Source organism: Xiphias gladius, chromosome 9 (genome assembly GCF_016859285.1).
Source record: "Xiphias gladius isolate SHS-SW01 ecotype Sanya breed wild chromosome 9, ASM1685928v1, whole genome shotgun sequence".
Lineage (NCBI taxonomy): Eukaryota > Metazoa > Chordata > Actinopteri > Istiophoriformes > Xiphiidae > Xiphias > Xiphias gladius.
Genome location: NC_053408.1, coordinates 16,127,459 through 16,148,410, shown reverse-complemented (window position 1 = coordinate 16,148,410; position 20,952 = coordinate 16,127,459). Strand labels below are relative to the sequence as shown.

Here is a 20,952-nt window from a genome sequence, read left to right as displayed (position 1 = left end):
AAGAGAGAGTGAAAAAGAGCAGGAGCTGGGTTCCATTTTCATAGAAGAAAACAGGGAATACAAAGAGACAAAAGAGAAAGCAGAAAAGCTTTTGAGAATTCAATTTTAAAATGACCAACCACAAAAAAAATAGACTTGATTTAGGTACATGAAAGCAGGAATTGATTTAAATATCGACCAAATGTACCTAGGCATAGCTCCCCTCCGCCAAGGAAATCAAAAAATAAAGTACACAGAAGACAACAACGTCAAAACTGTGGCATTAGGTTGTACTGCATGTTCCCTTCCAAACCCACATAGTCCTGAAAGTGTTCATAATGTCCATTGCTGCTCTGTAGTCATCAGCAAAAAGTTACAAACAAAAAGTAAAGAAACAAGAATAGATTTAATGCAGCCTTTTAAAAGTCTTATTATAGCTTAAATGGTTGTCAATATAATAGGACTTTCATAGACAGAAAACAAACCCTGAGCAGAAACATTCAACTTCACATTGCCATCTTTAACATAACTTTTTTTAAACCCTGACTTAGCTTTAGGGTCACAAGAAGGTGACTGAGCATGCCTGCTGTTTTGTTTTTTTTAAGAGTGCTGCCCAGTTCCGTTGCAGTCTGGTCGGCTGCTGAGCTGCTCCACTGGAGCATTGGAGCCAGGACTGATGTGCGCCGCCCCAGCACACCAGAGCAGCAGCTGCTGAAGGAAAGAGGACTCCTAGGGACCAGTATACTCCAACAGAAACGCCTGTAAGTGGTCCAACAGCGTCTGAAACTCCCTTTCCCCTGCACCTTTACAACATCAAAAATGGGGGGGGCTGGTTCCTACAATCTTCCAAAATTTACAATCTGACAGTCACGCCCACCTCAGCAATTGGCAATCCATCCAACAGTTGTCAAGACATTTGACTCAAAACAACAAATATCTACCTCATGGTGGTGCCAGGCATTTTCCAATCTATCCAGTAGATGTTGAGATATTTCACTGAATTGTACAAGGTTTGACCTGCTTGATGGCTAGAGGAAAAGCCAGAGGATAATCAAAGTTGCAGGATTCATCCTCTTGGGACCACAGATTTCTGTACAAAATTTCATGGCCAATTCATCAGACAGTTGAGATATTTCAGTCAGGACAAAAGTGTTGGACTGACCAACAGACCAACATTATTATCACTAGATCCACGCCACTAGTGTGGTTAAAAAAAATAAGCGTTGTCATTATTTGACTTTAAGACACACACATTTGAAGTCATTTAATGTCCTTTTCGGTAGTGCAGACAACAAACTGTCAGAGCTACAGCAACTCTTACTACATTTTGTGTTCATCTCAACCTCTAACATAATTTGACGATCGTAGGAGCAAGTAGATAATGACAGAATTATTTGTTTCGAGGTGACAGTTCCTCTAGGTAAGAAAGTATACCAAAATGTTTTTTGGTCTGCTTCTCTGTCTACTTTATCAACTAACGCTCACTTTATCTACAGTATAATCACAGAGTAGTAGAATAATAGCTTTTAGATTTTTATACAGTGGTATAGACATGTATGCCTTTAATTACAACTAACGCTCTTATGTAGAGTGGGATTAAAGACCAAAGAAATCTAATCCTTGACTTTGGAAGAGCAACCAATAACAGAGAGGCATAATTTACAGGCATTATGGAAACAATAGGAGTGTGGAGGGAGAGACATGAGGCAAAGATAGTGTGTGAGGTGAAAAGTACAGGTACAACAAGGGATGTTACTGTGGTTTGGCCCACTCATTCGGCCAGTGTACCGACAAGGTCAGCAGTTGCAGCAGCAGCAGTGGTTGTGACACATGGCTCATTGAGGTAATTAAGGTACTTAAGATACTTCTTCTCATAGTCACAACTCAGTCAAATCTGAATACACAAAGGATATACATATTTTTAGATTCAGTGTGACTTGCACTTTATGAGAATATCATTATCTGCGATGCCCATTGTGAATAAACGTCCATAAATCTGCTTAGGAAAAAAAAGATGTTCATTGTAACTCCAGTACCTGCCTGAGAAACAGCGTGTTTTAAATTCAGTTTCAAAGTCATAATCCAGTGATAACTGCATGTACATCAGTGGGTACACTGCAAACAGGAACTGCTATTGGCTAATTCAGCATACTTTTAAGTGCTTAAGTTTTTTTGGAGTTGTCTTGATTTCGTCTGAGGAGGGGCCCACAGTTTCAGACACAGTTTCAAACCCCTGCTTTACAGCAATTTCTTGTATTAAGAGCAGCTGCACTAAAGGAAAGACCAGAATCTGGTAAATGACAGTAGTGGTTGACAAGATAAGAGCAGACAAGGCCAATAATGGACTGGAGACTTTTCATGGCTGCACTTTATGTCTGACCTACAGAACACATCTAGGTTTTTACCAGCTTCTTTTCTGGAAATTAAGAGAAGTAATGGCATGCCATAATCCGGTTGTGTGTCTTATGGCATCTTCCATCTTGATCAAAGTGAGGGATGGTGAGTCAGCAGACTAAGCTGGGCCATAATCAATTCCTTCTTCAGAAAGAATTAAAGTCCCATGTTTGAAAATATTTCAAGTACTAAGTCAAAAAGGCATTCACACCTTGAACTTTTCAGCTTTTGATAGATCATAAAAAATTAAGGAAAATTAGTCAATGTCACCAAATGACTTTGGCATCTAAAGGTAGATGAATTGTTCATACATACTCTTGATCAATATTTCATAATTCACAATTTAAGTCTGGACTTGTCAACATTGTTTAAATTTATGTGCAGGGGCATGTTGAAAAATAAGCAGTCTGGCATTTCAATCACCTTCATAATCTCATACACAAGAGGACAAAAACATCTGAAAGCTGCATATCCACACATTCACATCTGTACACATGCCTGAATCACTCCATCAATGTAAAAAGAGCCACGTCAAAGTCAAAGTGAAGGCCACACTGAGCAATTACTGTAGCATTAAATTGAAGGCTAGACATTTCATAATGTATTCCATACATTATTGTTCAAGCGGGGAAAGCAAGGTCTGTACTTTTAATTATTCCATATGGTGAAATACCCTGCTGAACGTAAAGCGCTGATAACCATGATAAATAACTTGCTATGGTACCTTTCCAGACAAATCATCAAATTTCATTTCCAATATCTAATACAATCTAATCTAATATCTGATACAATCCACCTCACTAACCTGAAAAATAACATTTCACTGAGTGTGTGACATCTCCTGGAGAAAAATGTATCTTGAGCCAAAAATCACTAGCAGTTAATAAATCAGATAATATTATTATCATATTTCTACATAATCCACAATGAACATACCCTAGCCCGCTTCAGCCTGACTATGGTGGGTGCATATGGTAAAATGCCCTTATTTACTGCATGTTATACAGCCACATGTCGTCTCTTGGGTCTGAATACACATTAGCTGCATTAGCAAAAATGTGACGATAGAATCAGTCCCATAGTGTCTGTAAATTCTCAGACATCAAATGGCTCCATACATATGGCAGTATTAGCACAGCAAGCTTAATCCACTTTGCACCGTCTCATTGGCACACTTATTTATGGCAACACATTAGCCATTGCACATGGCTACCAGCTCCCTCTTCATGGCTAATCACAAATACTCTTTCATTATCTCTGACAAAAATCTTGGCAACATCCAAACTGCAGCGTCCTACAATGTTTGACGTTTAGATATCTCCAATAAAAGCCATCTTCAAACAGGGACAGGGTCTCTAATCATGGTTCAGAGGGACCTTGTGGAAAATGGTTGATGGGTTTTGGCTGTTGTTGAAAGATCGACTGTGATGGACAAAGTCCTATTGTCAGTATTTAAACGGCTTATAAGAATATCTGAGAAAGCATAATAATACATTTGATGAAAATATGACCTCAATGAGTCAACATAAGAGGGAAAATCCACCTTTGGTTGCTTAAGTATAAGCAATTTATGATGCTAAGAAAGGTCTTTTAGTGGTGAACTGCTGTGATTTACTTCTTTGGTATAGCCACTTTTCTCACAAAATTGATGCACCTACTTCAGGTGGAAACTCACTGCATTCACCTTCAGGCCATATTATAGCAAAATGAAAGGTCAATAAAAAGTATATATGCTGCTCCTTAGTCATAATCCTACATGTCTTACACAATAGCTGCATTGTAATTTTGTCTATTGAATCTAATGCAGGCACAGTAAGAGGTTTCTATGCCTCTTGCACAATGGATTTCAACTCTGTGATACACAACATCATTGCAGAAAAAGGAATTTAGATAGAAGTGCTCGCTGTCTTGAGTGTGAGGAGCTGTCTATGCTGGTTGGTTTACTGATGACACTTTGGATGAAAATTCCCTGATCAAACTCTATTTCTTTGTTGTCGACAAAAAATAGAGTAAAAGGAAAGAATGTTGTCTACATTTGCCACTGGAATAAAACAAAACTGGCCCCCGAATGCAAGGTACACAAGTAAAAGATTTAACTGTCAGTTTATAGATGTTGGTCCCTCCACTGTCTGTAATAAAGGTTTAAAATTACCGAAAAAATGCATAGACTTTAACAGTATCACCGTGTCTACGCAGGAGGCATAGTGTGAGCAGCACATCATTAGAGCAGCAGCAGAAGCTTGGCCCCTCTGTTTCTGTCTGCACATGATGCAATCAGCACAGTATTGTGTAGGGTGTAGGTCACCCACTCTTTGGCAGCACTCAGAACCCAGCACATAATCAATATAGTTTTGCATGTAAAACTGAAGCAAACAGATCTGAGCTAAGCGCAAGCTGTTACGCAGCCTGTGTAGACCTGTTCCATCAGATGGGCATGAGACGAATGGCCGAAAAACGTGACTGAACCCAATGCTGTAACCCATCATATGCTTTACATTCATGCCAAAAAATGACTCTTACAAACCCCTCAAACTGGTGGACTTCAAATAACAAATCAAAATGTTGCAATTTGAAAGAACAGCTCAACATTTGGGAAACAGGCTTATTCAATTTTTTTTATTTTTGCACGGAGTTATATTTGAAGATTGATACTACTCTCATATTTGTCCATTAAAGATAAGGTTAAAAAAAAAATCTGCCTACCAGCACCTCTTAGGCCTTTAATTAACAGGTCGTATATATCTCGTTTGTGTAATCTGCACAAAATCCAAAGTGAAAAAGCAACAAGTTGTGATATCATGGATTGTTATGTGCCAGACTATTTCTCGGCCGGAAGCAGTGACTTTTCACCGTGAGGTTGCCAGGCAACCAGTGGAGACTGGGTCTGGAGACTATCAATTTTCTTGTCTAACTCGTGGCAAGAAAGCCACTAAGTATATTTCCAAACGTTGAACTATTCTTTTAGGCGTGTTTCAAATACTTGTGAAGTAGAGCATCATCATTTTCTAGTCCCTCAAAAAAGATCAGAAATCTTTATGTTGTTTAAAAATAGAATATTCTTATGAATAACTGTTGGTTGTTCTCTGTTGTGTCATGAAAGATTAACACTGAGCTTTTTTTAGATGCTCATTTCGGTGAGCTAGACTAATTCCTATAGATCAGTGGCGACATTAAAGACAGAACGTCAGTGAGCAAGAACAGGACCTTCACTTTTAGAAAAAAAAATAGCCAACCGACAGCAAAGGAACAAAAAATAAAAAGAAATCAGTTCCCTTCTTGTGAGAAGGTGTGGATATGTATATGTGTTGTCTTTTGTCCCCACTGACAACAATTGATGGCAGATGACAGTTATCAAATGACGTTAACTACACCTGGATGGTGTCACTATAATAAAAACCATGCTCTGTGTTTTCCCAGCCTGCTTACATGTTGAAGGGCTGGCATGTGCTTTCAATTATTCATTACATTCCCCATTAGCAGACGCCACGGCAACTGCAAACCGGTCTGAGGTCTGCATACACACATGCATATTAATGGATGATTCATCTGATTGTGTGTGCGAAATGTGGGAGGAAGTTCCAGCACCTGGTGGAAACCCACATGAAGCTGAGGAGAACATGCAAAGTGCACATTCAAAGGAAACCAAAAACCAGTCTCTGTGGCCTTATCCAGGGTAACAGACACAGCACGACAGCCTCCTCAGGAAAAGAATCCTTGCATACCGTGAAATAACTTCAGAAATAAAGATCTGAAACAGGAAGCCTGTGAACAGATACTTGCAGCTTTTTCTTTGCTTGACATTTAACTGGATCTTTAGCCTGGGGGTATTCCAACAAGCAGGTGGAACTCTGAGTAGTCATGAGCCACAGCTGAGTACATGCATAAAGTACAGATGGTAATGATGTCTCGCTCCCTGCTCTCTCTCTCTGAAGAAGACCCTGGTCTGTTGTTTCCCCATCTGACAGCCAGGCTAACTGTAGGAGTTCAGAGTGTGGTAAAAACTGTGTGCAAACACATTTCCAGCACCACAGCAGGGCCATACAGAGAGACCTCTTGCTCACTTCATAGTTGGGAGAATACACAACTGCCCGGCACAAGCACAAGATGGCTGACGTCTTTTTTGACCAATGTTTGATATATCAAAATCCTGTTTATAGGTAGCTAGTGTCTTCTACATTAACATGTAGTAATGAGGGATATCGTTTACACAATGAATCCAACTCAATCTGCTTCTGACCCATTCCAACATTTTCTGGTTGACTGATTGAAATTTTACAGCAGTTGAAGGTGTCGATCAGACCATAAGGAAGCAGGAAAGAAACAAAAGAAAAACTATAGCAAAAAATTGCATAAAGAAATGAACAGGTTTTCATGCCAGGCTATGACTGAAACCCATGAAAACAATTAGTAAAGAGGGAAGCAAAAAGAAAAGAAGAAAGAACGGCTTTGAAACCCTGGAAAGAGGTAACAAGATGTCTTTAAAGGTGGATGTATATGTGTTTTTAGTGAGAGAGAGAATGAGTGAGCAAAAGAAGAAGAGAGCCAAGTCAAACCAAAGCAAAGGCAGCAGAGCCTCATGTCATCACCCCTCCCTCTTCACAGATCATTGTAGGCCAACACATTTGCCCAATTAGGCAGAAAATAGAATCCATTTGGAGGTTTGAAGAGGGGGCAGTAGCAAAGGACCACAGAAAAGGAAAGATCTGAATGTATGTGTTCCTCCTTGTTATGTGCCCGAAACCCTCCAGGAACCAAGCAAAGTGCTATTTGGGGGGGCAAAATACAAAAAACTTGGCATATACTTAATATGAGCACTAATGCGATTGTCCACATGGACACACAGATAATAGACAAAAACACTTAGAGTATACAGCCATAATAGCAGATCTGCGAGGCTGTACTTGGGCACAGCAGTGCTATATGGTAACGTCGGTATGCTAACATGCTCGAAATGACGATGCTAACATGCTGATGTCTATCGAGTATACTTTTACAATGTTCATCAAGTTAGTTTAACATGTGAGCATGATCACATTTGCTAATTAGTAATAAACACAACGTACAGGCAAGAAAGATGGGAGTGTTATTAGTTCTGCAGGTTTTTGGTCATAAACCAAATTTTTGACCTGATGATAGCATAAGATTGAAAGTTAAAGGCATCACCAAAGTGATTAAAATTTATCCTGAGGGTAATGAATGTTTACACTAAATTTCATGTTAATCTGTCCAGTAGTTGTTGAAAATTTTCAAAAATGTCAGGGCATCACCAATAATGTCCTCACAGAAGAGCCACTGTTTGACCTACAAATGATCCCGGAGAAATGCGGTTGCCATGACACCACGCTAACACTTAAGCACCAGTGTTGTCCCCTTTATCCAAAAACAAGAATATTATGGATTATTAGTTAACTGACAAGACACTATGCCCAAATCTCCTGAAATCCAATGAAATAACTGTTTAAAAAAGCAGTAAAGACTGAAAAAACACAATAAAATCACAGTAAAATGCTGAAGAGAAAGACAGAAAGAGAGAGGGTGATTACTACCTTGACTGCATTAAAGGTGTTTATTTTAGAGCTCTGCTGCTCCTGACATTGAACAGAATCTACACTGTGAGGAGAGGAGACAGTGGATGTAGATGAGGAAGAGCCAAGGAGGAGGAAGAATGGTGGAAAAGTGGAGAGGATGAGAAGGAGGAGGAACTTAAGGCAATTAAGAGAAGGGGCAACTACAGTTCAACCTGTAGGAAAAAGAACTAGAAAAAAGAAAGAGTGAGGAGGAGGATAGGGTGGAGGCGTGAGGACAGAAAATAAACTGAGCATTCTTTAGATGAGTGTGCTTGCTTTAAAATTATACAAATGAATGAATGATTAAATGGGGAAATTAACATCTGATTGAATGATGGAGTCCACAAAGAAATCAACCGAAACAATGACTATCATCATTGTGACAGAATGATAAAGCAACGGGTGGCACTTGAACCAAAACAATCCAAACTCCATTGGAATATAATACTCTTTATATGTCGGACCATACCCTTCTATTGGATGAAGCAAACTCCAGTTTTCCTGGGTCTTCGGTCGTGCATTTATAACTGCTCCCCATCTACCAATAAAGGCTGAGATATTTATTTTGGCAGATAAAATAAAGGCATTCACCTTTTTGTGTGTCCTACACACTCTGTCTCTGCTTGAGGGAAGTTTATGAGGTTGAGGTGAGGTCTTTAAACACAGAAGAAAAAAAAAGGCCTTCTCTCAAATCTGCCTCACCAGTTACCTTACCCTTGACTTTTTCTCTTACAGCAAGATAACAGGAGATAACTGCAAATGAGGAGTTACATGTATGTTTTTACAAATGAAAGGTTAAAGGGAAACAAATTTTGATTATACTTGATTTAAGCCATTTGATTTAAGCCCCTCGAAAAATAAAATGTTTTGTTGATTTCTGAAATTAAAAGAAGTAAATACAACACCTGCGACAAACATACATGAAAATGAGCCATTTTTCAAATGTTAATGCACTGCTACTTTTTATTTCTTGCAGCACACACATCAATACATCATTTTGTTTTGCTTCTGTTATTCTGTAAAATGTGAAAAAAGCTGGTCTTTCATGGAGATTCATTCTCATTATAAATCTAATAACTGAAACTAAAAGAGGGTCGGTAGGGAGGATTTTTCCACTCGTTTTATTGACTGACTACCCAAGCCACTCCTACATTCCTTGTCAAAAACAACTCCTAAATGTGAAAGGGACCCATTACTTAAATATTCAGATTTCTATTTACTAGTGCATATTGGTACTTTTGAAAGCCAGAAATTTGTTGAAAGTGAGTTTTGTTGAATAGAATAGTGCTGGTTAGCTGCATGCATGTAATTCTTAGGTTATGTAAAATGCATAGGAGACAAAATAATGCTTATGGAAAAAGATGTCAACTCAGAAGTAACTTAATCCCAGTTACAAACACTAACCATAAACACAGGTCATATTAGACTGCATGCATAATTTGCAGCATTTCTTAGTCATAATAGCACCTAATTGGGTGCCTTATTAAAGGTGCTACTTGTAAGTTTTCTGTCAAATGTGGTTTCTTGCCAGGAGTGGGTGGTGGTGATAATGGCAACTTGCCAAGAGCTTCAGCCATCATTGCATTTACAATACAAGAGGTTATATTCCCTATGAGCAGCACTACTTCTTTTGGACGCTAAAGTTACCAGCTATCAGAAAGGGACGGGATGGGCCAGCCGGTCCAGGGCTAGCTGGTTAGAATGCTAACTTTAGTAGAAGAAAGGAAATGATAGAAATAGAAGCAAAACAAATTTAGCACGGATGTTGCTTTACATTGCTGGAGACAGCTCTTGCCGCGTAAAGGAATGAATTTTGATGCTGAACTCACAACATTTCTTCTAGACTGAAATGTAATAAGCTATTAATGCTAATTTTGTCTATTTAGCGATAGGGAAATCATAGAAATTGCTCCTTTAAACAAACATGACTTAACCACCTAAACTACAGTATAAAGAAGACGAATATTATGTGAGGGATTTGTGCTTGTAACCATCTGATGAATGCAGGTCCAATAAGCACTCTCCATTTTGGTCTGTTTTGGTCTCAACCAACTCCTGAGATAAATACTGCCATTTTAGCTGTTTAATGTTCCACTTTGTCCACTTTGTCTTTCAGCTGTTTGGTGCTGAGCAGTTAGCATACAGTTGGTTTTTTAGAGGTTTTTCTCTGACACTGATGAGAGCGATGAGAGTGAACCAAAATTTAAAACTGTGGGTTGGAAAACCGAAACAATGAGCTGAAAACTGCTCTAAAGCTCGGAAAAGCTGAGAGGGACTGCAGCATTGCGTAATAATTCTCTGTGGGTTTATTATTACAAGGGACCCCTTTCACATGCAAGTGGTCATGTGATTCATTGTTAATACTGACATTTTGATTATAGCAGCTTTAAAAAAACATGAGTCAAAAAAGTTACAAAACATTAGGAAGTTAACTGCTCATTGGGCATACTGGACTAAGATCGTATCCCACCAATGTAACATAAGGCTTTAAAAGCCCAGAGGAAAAAACAGGCTCTTTCTATCTTCCAGGCCCTCTTCCTCCCTTTCCTCATATAGAACAGCCATCAATACACTAGACACTGTAAGCTTTTTATCACTTGAACACTCAGCACAAGTTCTTTAAGACCAGCGGGTGGTAACCAGATATGAGCACTCAATGTCTAAGTTGGAGGCTACCTTGGAAAAACTAACTGACGCCACAGCAGAAGAACAACAGGACAAGCCGCACATCTTACGTCTGTCTTTTATCACAATTGCTTTTTTTTTTCTGTTCTCCTCATCTCCCACTCCCTTCTTGTGTCATCTCCCTCCCTTCCACTTGTCCTCTTTGTGTGTCCCTCTTCAAACAACTTGAGTAAAAACTCAGTAACAGTAGGAGACTCCTTCTCTCTCACCTCTTTCATGTGAATGAATGAGTCACTGACAAGTCCTGAGAATAGGCTTCGAGAATATTAAGAAAGCCATGGAGTAAATGATTGAAGGTAAAGGCGGAGTGGAGGATGTAGAGCAAAGTAGAGCTGAGTGGTGCAGAAAGAAAGATGGGAGGGAAAAGCGGAGTGATGGGAAAAATGAAGCATTCGAGAGGGACAGGCAGACAATTAGGGACACAAACAAAATGGGTGAATATAAATTCTGAGTAACAAGGGAGAAGGAGCACAGGGAACAGAGCAGAGAGGGGAGATGAGGCAGACTGACAAATTATGTCCCAGTCCAAGATCTAATCAATGTCTGGAGGCTAAAGCAAAGATCATCTCACTCCCTTTAAGGGACAACGCTGTCACCAGCCAAATCCTGATTCCGCTGTCCCTATCCCCACAGGGAGAAAGGGCAGACCAAAGTATTCATCCCAGCTCTCACATCCCATTTCAACCGGCTAACAACACAACTTTGAAGTTTTTATTGGAGGTCAGCTCGCTGATGAAGTGCCACAGCTGGACTTCACCTCAGCTCTGACTGTTCTGCACCCTTTGAGACCCCGTACATCTCGGTGTTCCTTTGCTGTGTTAAATAAGGTTAAAATCCACATGATGTGCAGACAAAGAAGCTGTTCAAGGGGGAAAAAGTACTGCACAATGAAAAAAAAAACACAGCACTTATCTGCAGATCAACACCTCAACTTAATATACAGGTTAGAGGCATGGTTTGGCAAAATGAAAAGTGTACTGAACCAGACGTTATTACTCCAAATTATAGGCTCTTTAGGCATTCAGGGCTTCATACCAATCCATTGGCAGTGGCTTTATAGGCATATAGTGAGTGCACACAATGAAATCAACATCAGTAAAATTTCATGGTTTCCAAGAACGTATTCCTAAAAATACCTTTGTGTGACTTATAATGTTTGAATTTTGTTTTGACTGTGTTTGGGAGATGTTGATTCTATTCAGTGGTTTGGTATTGGATTGCATTGAGGTGTGTGTATTTGTTTATCTCCTGGCAAGCCAGTCCAACGCAACAGCACCACAAACTGCAGTCTAATGAATGACCACAGAGTTGAATCAGTAACTTTCTGACTCGGTGTAAATGTTCACTAAACAAAAAAACACAACAGTACAGTCTGGCAGGCTGACATTGGGTTATCACGCACGTATTGTTCCTTTATCAGTATGTATGTTGGCAGATATGCAAAAGAAACTTTGCAGCAATACATTTTTTATTTTCAACACTTTTACTCTAATTTCCTATATTCTCAAGGTTAAACATCACTTTGATGTTTTTATTACTTTAAGTTAATATTCAAAATAATTTAAATAGACTTGTACTTTCCTTAGTTATAATGATATAAGAAGAATCCTTTCCTTTTTTAAGAAGAATCTTTATAAAAATATATGTTCCACTCTGTAATGACTATAATGATAATCTTTCTTGTTACTACGTAGCAGATATTCAGTTCTTAACAATAAACATTTCTTGTTGTAAGAACATAACACTTTATCTTGTTATATCAGAACATTTTCACAAGAATTTTTAAAAAAAATCTATGTATTTCATTCAAACAACCTTTTCATGTTATAACATGATAAGTTAGTTTGTTGTTACAGCAAGAAGTTTCCATTTGTTGTTGGAACAAGAAAAAGTCAGTTCCTAAAAAAGAGGACATTATAGCCCACGTGTGCTGGAAAAATTGCAAATGCCTAGTTCATATTGTTTGATTCAAGTTTTATTTCATGCTTGGGATGAGACACGGCCAAAGTATTCCCCATCCTTTATTCATACCCACTTATTTTGCCCAGGGTTGCAGAGGACTAGAGCCTATCTCAGCTCACTGTGGGCAACAGGCAAGATACACCTGAAAAGGTCACCAGTGTCACAAGGCTAACTCATACTGTCCAGAGAGACAGTGCTCACATTCACAAAGGTAACCGGTACAGATTAAATGTAAATAAAAACTAAACTGTATGTGTAGGAAATGAAATGCTGCTATAACTCAGAAAATCTTAATCATTAATGTTTTCTTATTCTGTTGTTATGGGGCTCTGTGAACAATTTAGTTTTCTCATGTATAGTTATTGGCATAGGCTCTATTTGAGTGGTAGTGCTTCTAGCCAAAAGGTCATACTTTTAAACCTTGATACTGCCAATACACATGTCCATCAACAGCTATGCATCTTGTTTAAGTGCCATTGAGACACTGAATCCCAACCTCCCCATTGTGAATCTTTCTGGATAAAAGCAATGACTTAATTGGCAGAAATGGAAATGTAATGTAAATTACGCTGATGCTGGAGTTGATGCACTGCCCGTGCAGCAGTGTGCAGCAGTAAAAGCAGCCTCTGTGCCTTCCCGAGGGTGTTTAATCTATGACTGATGGATGTAAGACCAAGACAACGACTGTAATTATCATCATCATCATTGTAAAACATTCATCATTACCATCATCAACATAATAGTTATCTCCCTCTGTCACCAACCAGCCATTATCATAACCATAATCACTCACGTCTGCACACGGTCTGATTCCTGACCGTGCACGGCAACAAGCAGACATATCGAGAAAATGCGCACTAGTTCATCAGCATTACCCGCATTTAAAAACAGAACATCCATCTGTCTTTGAATGCCACACCGGAAGACGCACATAGCTACACGCACACACGCAAAGTTCACATTCACATTCACATATGGATATATTATCTCATCTGCATAGCTAGAGCAGCCCATCACCGTGCAGTCTGAGCCTCTGGCTAAATCAGAGCAACTCAAACTGAGCAGGTCTGGATGTAAAGCTTCCCGCCTCGGCAGCTACAAGTCTCACATGTTAACCCAGCTATACCCAGTTGCTGATATAGAAATGAAAGGTGCTAACACAGTCCCCACATTGCATTTCTCTGGGGGATGGCAGTCCATTGCAGGCAGTGGTGCACACATCTGAAAGAGTGTCAGAGAGGACATCTCAATTATTCATTGAGTGGCTGATTTAAGGGGTTTCATATGGTGCATATTAAAGGCTTTGGAAGGCACAGGGAAGCAAAAGATGGTTTATGTAACTGCTATTAATTGGGACCCTCTATCACTCTCTTTCTCTCAAGAGTACATAAACAGCTACAGTAAAACATTCTGAACTCTGCACATGTGCTTTTTACATACAGTATCTTTCAAATCTGATGCACCTCTATAGAAATAGACTGAAAGTGTGAGGAACAGAAATAGTAACAGAATATGAGTGAGAAAAGTTACAGTAGACATTACTCAGTCTCATTAGCATAATTAAAACAGTGAGAAGTTTGCAGTGAGCCCCTGACTCTGTGTGGAAATTATAGCCTCAGATTTCTGCTGATCAAAGGGAATGGCTCATTTGGAATATATGCACATACAGTATAAATGTATATGTAAAACAGCTAGGGAGTTGTGGATCAGAGGTGCTAGTTTTCAACATTGACATTCTGCTATTTCCATATACTGCGATTTACATACGCTTCATTCACACTGCATTGCATTTGTGCTTGGTATTTAGGTAGTGTTTGTGCTTGTGTGTGCATACATGGATGACTGAATGCACAAGTACATGAAGATCTGAACAAAGTAGGTTTTTGCAGTGAACAGTGCCTTGTTTCCTCTGCTATGGATAAAATATATCTAAGAAGTGTTCGTCTTTCTCTCATCTGGGAAACTCTGAGGTTAAATGCATGATTCACTGTTGTTTTCAAACTGCTGTGGAGGTGGGAGGATCCCACCCATTTTGTCCTGGAACTCATCGTCAGGAGCAACACCACCCCCCCAACTTGTCTAAGAATGGAAAACTATTGGGAGAAAATTGACAAAAGAGTGGGAGAGAGGCCAAATTAAAAAAAAAAAAAAAAAAGTGTGTGTGTGTGTGTGTGTGTGTGTGTGTGTGTGCGCGCAGGGTGGGGGGTGGGAAAGAATGGAGTGTCTGTTAAAAAGAGAACAAGAGATAGATAGTAAAGGATAGCAATGTAAAGTGGGAGGGGGAGAGGTAGAGAGATGGATGATGATGAGCGGCTAAATCCATGAAACACACTGTGTTTGTTGGGCCAACACTCTTAAATAGCATTCAGCCCTATTGCCAGCTGAAATAGAAGAATAAGCAGAAGATGAAGGTGATCTGTGTTTCTATAGTAGTTTGGGTGTTTTCTACAACTTATTAAAAGTTGTGGAAAATTAAACTTTTCCACTTGGTGCTGCCCTAACATCACTGGCATGTTAGCAGTGTGTGGGCAGGTGTGTCTGGAGGGGTTGAGTAGTGACTAATCTACCTCTTAAAGGTTAGAAATGTCCTAATTCAGCAGAGCAAACAGAGAGTTCACATTATAGGCAAAGCCCAGTCAGAGTGTACAACTACAGATAAGTCGGCAGTCTGCAATACAAAGAGTATATACCTCCAGCTGCTGCGACACCACAGGTATGACGCCTTGTAATCATACAGCTTAAAGAAATAGTTCACAATCTCGGGAAATACACTAATTTGCCATGGGGTGTTTATCACTCAGAGAGAAAAGTTATAAGCTCATTCACCTCTCTGTCAGCTGCCATGCAGTTAATTGAATGAGACATATAGAGAAGTGTACCCTCGGAGGTAAAGCCAGACCTCAGGCTCCGGGGAAATACTGGCAACTTTCTTCTATGGAAAATAGCTTAGGTTTGTCAAAAAAGTTGATAGATTTGTCACTAGGGGCTTCTGTGAAAAACATTCAATAAGGGTCTGAAAAGTTGATAAATCTAGCGACAAAGGCGCTAAGTTGGCAGAACTGCCTGTAAACGCCCCCTGATGACTTAATAAAAATGTTTTGCTCCAATTAATTTTGAAAGAGCAACAGCCAATGGGAAAACTCTAACACTCGACTGGCCAACCAATCATCATGAACTCAACTGTCTCACTCACTGATTCACTGACATTTGGGGATGTAGCCAAAAAGAATTGTAGACCTTGATTCCACTGGAAAACTTAAAACTTTGACCTGCTGAAGGTGCCAGATTAAAAGTCAGGAGATAAGTTTTAGGGAGTCATTCTATGGGCACCATGAATATATAATATCTGTCTGTCTTTAAAATTTAAATACAAAATAAAAATGTTAAGCCTGCTTTACACTCAATCCAAAAGGTTTGTCGGGTGGTCAGATATGTTGGCAAGAGAAAATAAGTAAACCCTTTGGAATTACCTGCATTAACCTGAATTTATGTGTACATCTTACTTAAAATATAGTCAATTCTTCATCTAATTTACAATTACGAACAAACACAATCTATTTGAACTAATAACACAGTCATTGTATTGTTCTTGTCCATATTGAATAAATCATTCAAACATTCACAGTGTAAGCTGGAAAAGGTATGTGAACCCCTGAGCTAAGACATCAACAAAAGCTAATTGGAGTCAGGAGTTAGTAAAACTGGAGTCCAGTCCAGATTCAAGAATGGAGGTGTGGGTTAGAGCTATGTTGACTTGTAAAAAACACTCAACCATTTTGAGTTTGCTATTCACAAGAAGCATCTGCTGATGTGAACAGTGTCTCGCAAAAAAGAGATCTCAGAGTATTTACAATCAAGAACGGTTGATCAGCATAAAGCTGGAAAGGGTTGCACAGTAATCTCAAAGTTTAGAAATTCATTACTCTACAGTCAGACAAACTGTCTACAAAAGGAGGCAAAACCATTTAGTTCTGTGGCTACTCTTCCTAGAAGTGGAAACCTAGGTAATAACATACTGTTGAATGCTCAGTGATGTAAAAAGAAACCAGAGTAGTAACTAAAGGCTTAAGGGAATCATTGGAGCTGGCTAACATCTCTGTTCATGAGTCTACCAAACGCAAATCATGGTGCATGGCTGCATGGAGCATGGTGTCCATGGCAGTATACCACGGAGGAAGCCGCTGCTCTCCAAGAAAGAATCACTGCGCACCTGAAGTTTGCCAAAGAACCTTGACACTCCACAGTGCTACTGGGAAAATGTTCTGTGGACTGATCAAACTAAGGTTTAACTTTTTAGGAAGACCAAACAGCACTATATATGGTGTAAAAATAACTAACAACAACATTAAAACCAACGGGAATTACTGTGGAGGGAGCACCATGATTTGTGGCTTTGCTGCCTCTGGGCCTGGAAAGCTCACAATTGTCATGTGGAAAATGAACTCCCAAGTTTATCAAGATATCTTACAGGATAATGTCAGGGTGGCTTTCTGCCAGCGTAAGCTCAGTAGGAGTTGGGTGATAAAGCAGGACAATGACCCTGAACACTGAAGTAAATCTACTACTGAGTGACTTCAAACAAAGAAAATCCGCCTTTTGGAGTGGCCCAGTCAGAGCCCAGACCCTAACCCACTAGCGATGCGGTGGAATGAGCTCAAGAGAGCTGTTCACAGCAGACATCCGAAGAATATGGCTGATTTGAAACAGGTCTGTGAGGAAGAATCCCCAAGTCCTTATTAGTTCTGTATATGCGTTTTAGCCAACTACCTTATTGCACACACACTGAACTCCACATGTCCGATCCTGATAACATACAACTGGCCAGCATCGCATTTCTTGGGAAAAGCAGAGTTCGTAATCAGCTTCTGAATGATGTTCTTTTCAGACCACAATGCCAGCATAAAATATACAGGTAATGAAAACACAGACACTTCTGCACATGCCAGATGACTCCTTGTGTTCGTTGACAGCGTGCAAATGATGCTTCCTTCTCTCCTCTCACAAAAGCCTCTACCGTTGGTATTGTGTGGGAGGGAGACAATGATTTGCCGCGGTTGGTATAATTTTCTCATTATGAGTTCAGAAGGAGAAAAGAAGCACAGGGAGGGACGGAGGGATGAAGGCCCAGAGGCACAGCGTCCCACAAAAAGCAAAACCCAACTGATAATGGACCAAATCCATCAGTTTCTCGCTCTCCATCTCTGTCTGTCTCTCGTCATCCATCCACAGGCCTTATGGAGCTTTAGATGGAAGTCATTTCAGAGAGCTTGGAGAGGAAAGTGGCTCAGAAGAAATGCAAAAATAGATAATGGAGTACAAGCATTCTTGCCCCTGCCATAATACCATGCAATGTGGCAGAGGGAGGGAGATGAAATAGGGAGGCTGGAAAAGAGAAAAGAAGGGCAGAGAGAGAGAGAGAGAGAGAGAGAGAGGGATGACTCAGGAGGGAAAGAGAAGAAGCAGACAGTTAGGAACACACATAATGTGAGAGGTGGTGGTTAGATCAGCCTCTCCTCCTCTCTGGTTGAGTGTAGCAGCAGCAGAGAGCTGTTAGTGTGCTTATTTTCAATCACAAAGGTTGCTGTGACCTAACTTAGGCTCCGGCTTCTAAAATCCCATTCACTCTCCGAGCCTCCCAGAACCCTCTCTAGCTTCGGCTATGGCTCATTGCTCTCATCAATGGTTCAATTTCAATTTTGCAAGCATATCTATGCGTGTGCAAGTTCGAGAATGAGAAAAAGACTGAGGAAAAAAGTCTATGCACTCGCTTGAGGGTATTTTAAAGAGACCCCTAACTTCTCTGCATGATACTCTCAGGTCTTAAAGACTGCTGGCTTAGTGTTCAATCACAACAACAACCTCACCTAAAAAACAATGACTCCAGTAACCTTGACCATCCATTAGCCTGTCTAAGAACAAAAGCTCTTTCCATAGGGAGCCATTAGACGAATATAGCTCTGGGAAGGGAAGTATCCAATACACCAGATGGGCTGCACTTTATACCAGCTCCAGGGCTGGACAGCAGTCTCACTGAGACCGTTATTGAGAAGGAGAAATTAGGCTAAATCATTGCAACACATGGAAAATGTTCAGGTTCAATGCTGGAGTCGATCCACTAATCTGAAACTGCAGGTAGAAACTGACTATTGCCCAGAGCATGGCAGATATCTGCATACTCCAGTGTTTTTCACATACTTTTAACCACACTATTATCATTTTTAATTAAGTGTGATATTTCCTCAAGTAAAAATATGTCTATCAAATGTCAGGAAGACTATGATTTTTTTCATCATTTGCAGATAGGAATTAATACCTTCAAGTCGGTGATTAGCCCCAATTTGTGCCTCTCATGTATTACAATTGCATTTAAGTCACAGAGCTAATATCTGATTTTCTGAAGAGTAAATACCTGGAGATATTTGAGAATCCAGAATCATGTTGTGAAGGTATTCACAGAATCCTCAAAAACTCTTCTAACTATTTGGTTGTAAAAATGTTCTGTCTAATGTACCAGAGGAAAGATTTTGAGCCTGTTTTTCAAGTTGTAACTGTATTTCCTGACCCAGGTAGTCCAAAATGAAATTTGTCCCTGAAAATACATGAGACAAAAACTGGGGCTAGTTGGACATACACAGTGTCAGTGCAACATCGGTCTGTAATGAATTCTCCAAAACTGTGCTTTTATGATAGCACCATTATGATGCACCCACCTGTAAGTCCTGCTGCATAAATAAGCTGCCAAATTGCAGGGAACAAGTCATTTTTCCCAACACTGTGCTGCTATTTGAATTTGAGCTGCTTTCCACTCAGCATTTTACCACCAGCAATGCCACAAAATGCTAATTCTAAAGCATTTCCATCTGATGTGTTGATAAATGCCTAGATATTTTTATCAATGTGTCAATGCTTGAATAAGGAACAGAACAATGTGACGGCAAACACCTCTGAGGCTGAACGGCACAGGAACAAGAGGTATTTAAACAATGCATCTCGTCTGCCATCGCCATGCTTCTGTCCTGTCGAGAGGATGGAGATACGATTTCACACAAAAAGGTGTCAGACAGCTCTCAACTCGATCCCCGAGTTGTGAATTTACATCTATTATGTATAAGTTGAGCTGGGCTGAGCTTGGGAGCCAGCCAGTGCTGAGTATCAGTTAGAGCTGAGGATGTGTCACTTGTCTCTTCGCGTCCCATATCGTTTCCCCTGACTAACATTACAGCTGTACCCCCGGCGACAGAGCAGATAAAAACACAGTGTGTTTGTGTGTGTACTTTTCTGTCCGACAAGTGGTTCTATACAGCTTGAACAAGTGTGTCTGCTGTACCTGCGCTTGCATTTGTTTCTATGTGTATCTGTGTGTGTCAATGTGATGTGTGTGTGAACCTGCATTTGCATTGGTTTCTGTGAACAGGTATGTGTTTTCTCTTGTATCAGTGTGTATCTGTATGTATGTATTCCCTGCAGTGACCATCATATTTGTGTCCGTGCCACAATATACATGTGTGTCCATCCATGTGTGTCTGTGTGACAGTTTGTCTGTGTGCGCGTGTATGTGTGTGTGTCTCTGTCTGTCTCAAGAAGCTGAACCAGGGGACTGAATGTCTGAGTGTGTATTTTCTGTCTCACAGGGGGGGCCACGTGGCATGGCTGCGGTGAGAGAGCTGAGGTGTAACACCTTGTTAATGTCACAGACACTGTAAAACAGTCACAGAGGGAATCAGCCGCCGCTGTCCACTTTGCTCGATAACTTCACAGATACAAGAAGCAGCAGCAGTTTTGTTTGTTAAGCTGCTCTCGAGTCCAGTTCCCAACACACCTTACTTAGATAAGTACCTGGCACAGAGCTCAGGAACCACTATTTTAGTTAAGAGGAGTTGTGCTTTTATCATTGGTGTAATCCAATAGGTTCTGATAAGATTTGATTACAAACTTAGAAGTGGCACAGATTGTAGTGGGTCACTATTTTGGGATTGACTTATGTCTAGAAACCTTTTAGCAAGGCACCAACCAATGACAAGGGACAAACAGCTATGTTGGAGGGGTGACAACACAAAACAGTGACTGTCACATTAAATCTCTTCTTCTGTGGTGGAAGAGATCAGTGAAAAGGAGGCTTTTATTGTTTTCTTTTCTTGGCACTAACATGGCATTGTATTTTATACAACCATTTTCTAAGCCTAACAGCATTAGGCTGTTCACTTTATTTACATGACAGGCATGTCTTTGAGCCAGATTGGAAAACAAGCCATTCTAGCAGCTCTGTGAGGCTGTACTTAGATGCAGTGTTGATCTGAGCCAAATGCTTACATCCAAATGCTAAAATTCTCATCATGACAATACTAACATGCTGATGCTAAGCAAT

The 20,952-nt window shown here is 40.0% G+C and overlaps 1 protein-coding gene across 1 annotated transcript in view; it reads right to left on the bottom strand.

Annotated features, from left to right (window-relative positions):
• Positions 1-20,952, bottom strand: part of snx29 (sorting nexin 29) — a 135,349-nt gene that overhangs the window by 25,155 nt on the left and 89,242 nt on the right. The gene's annotated exons all lie outside the window — the stretch shown is intronic.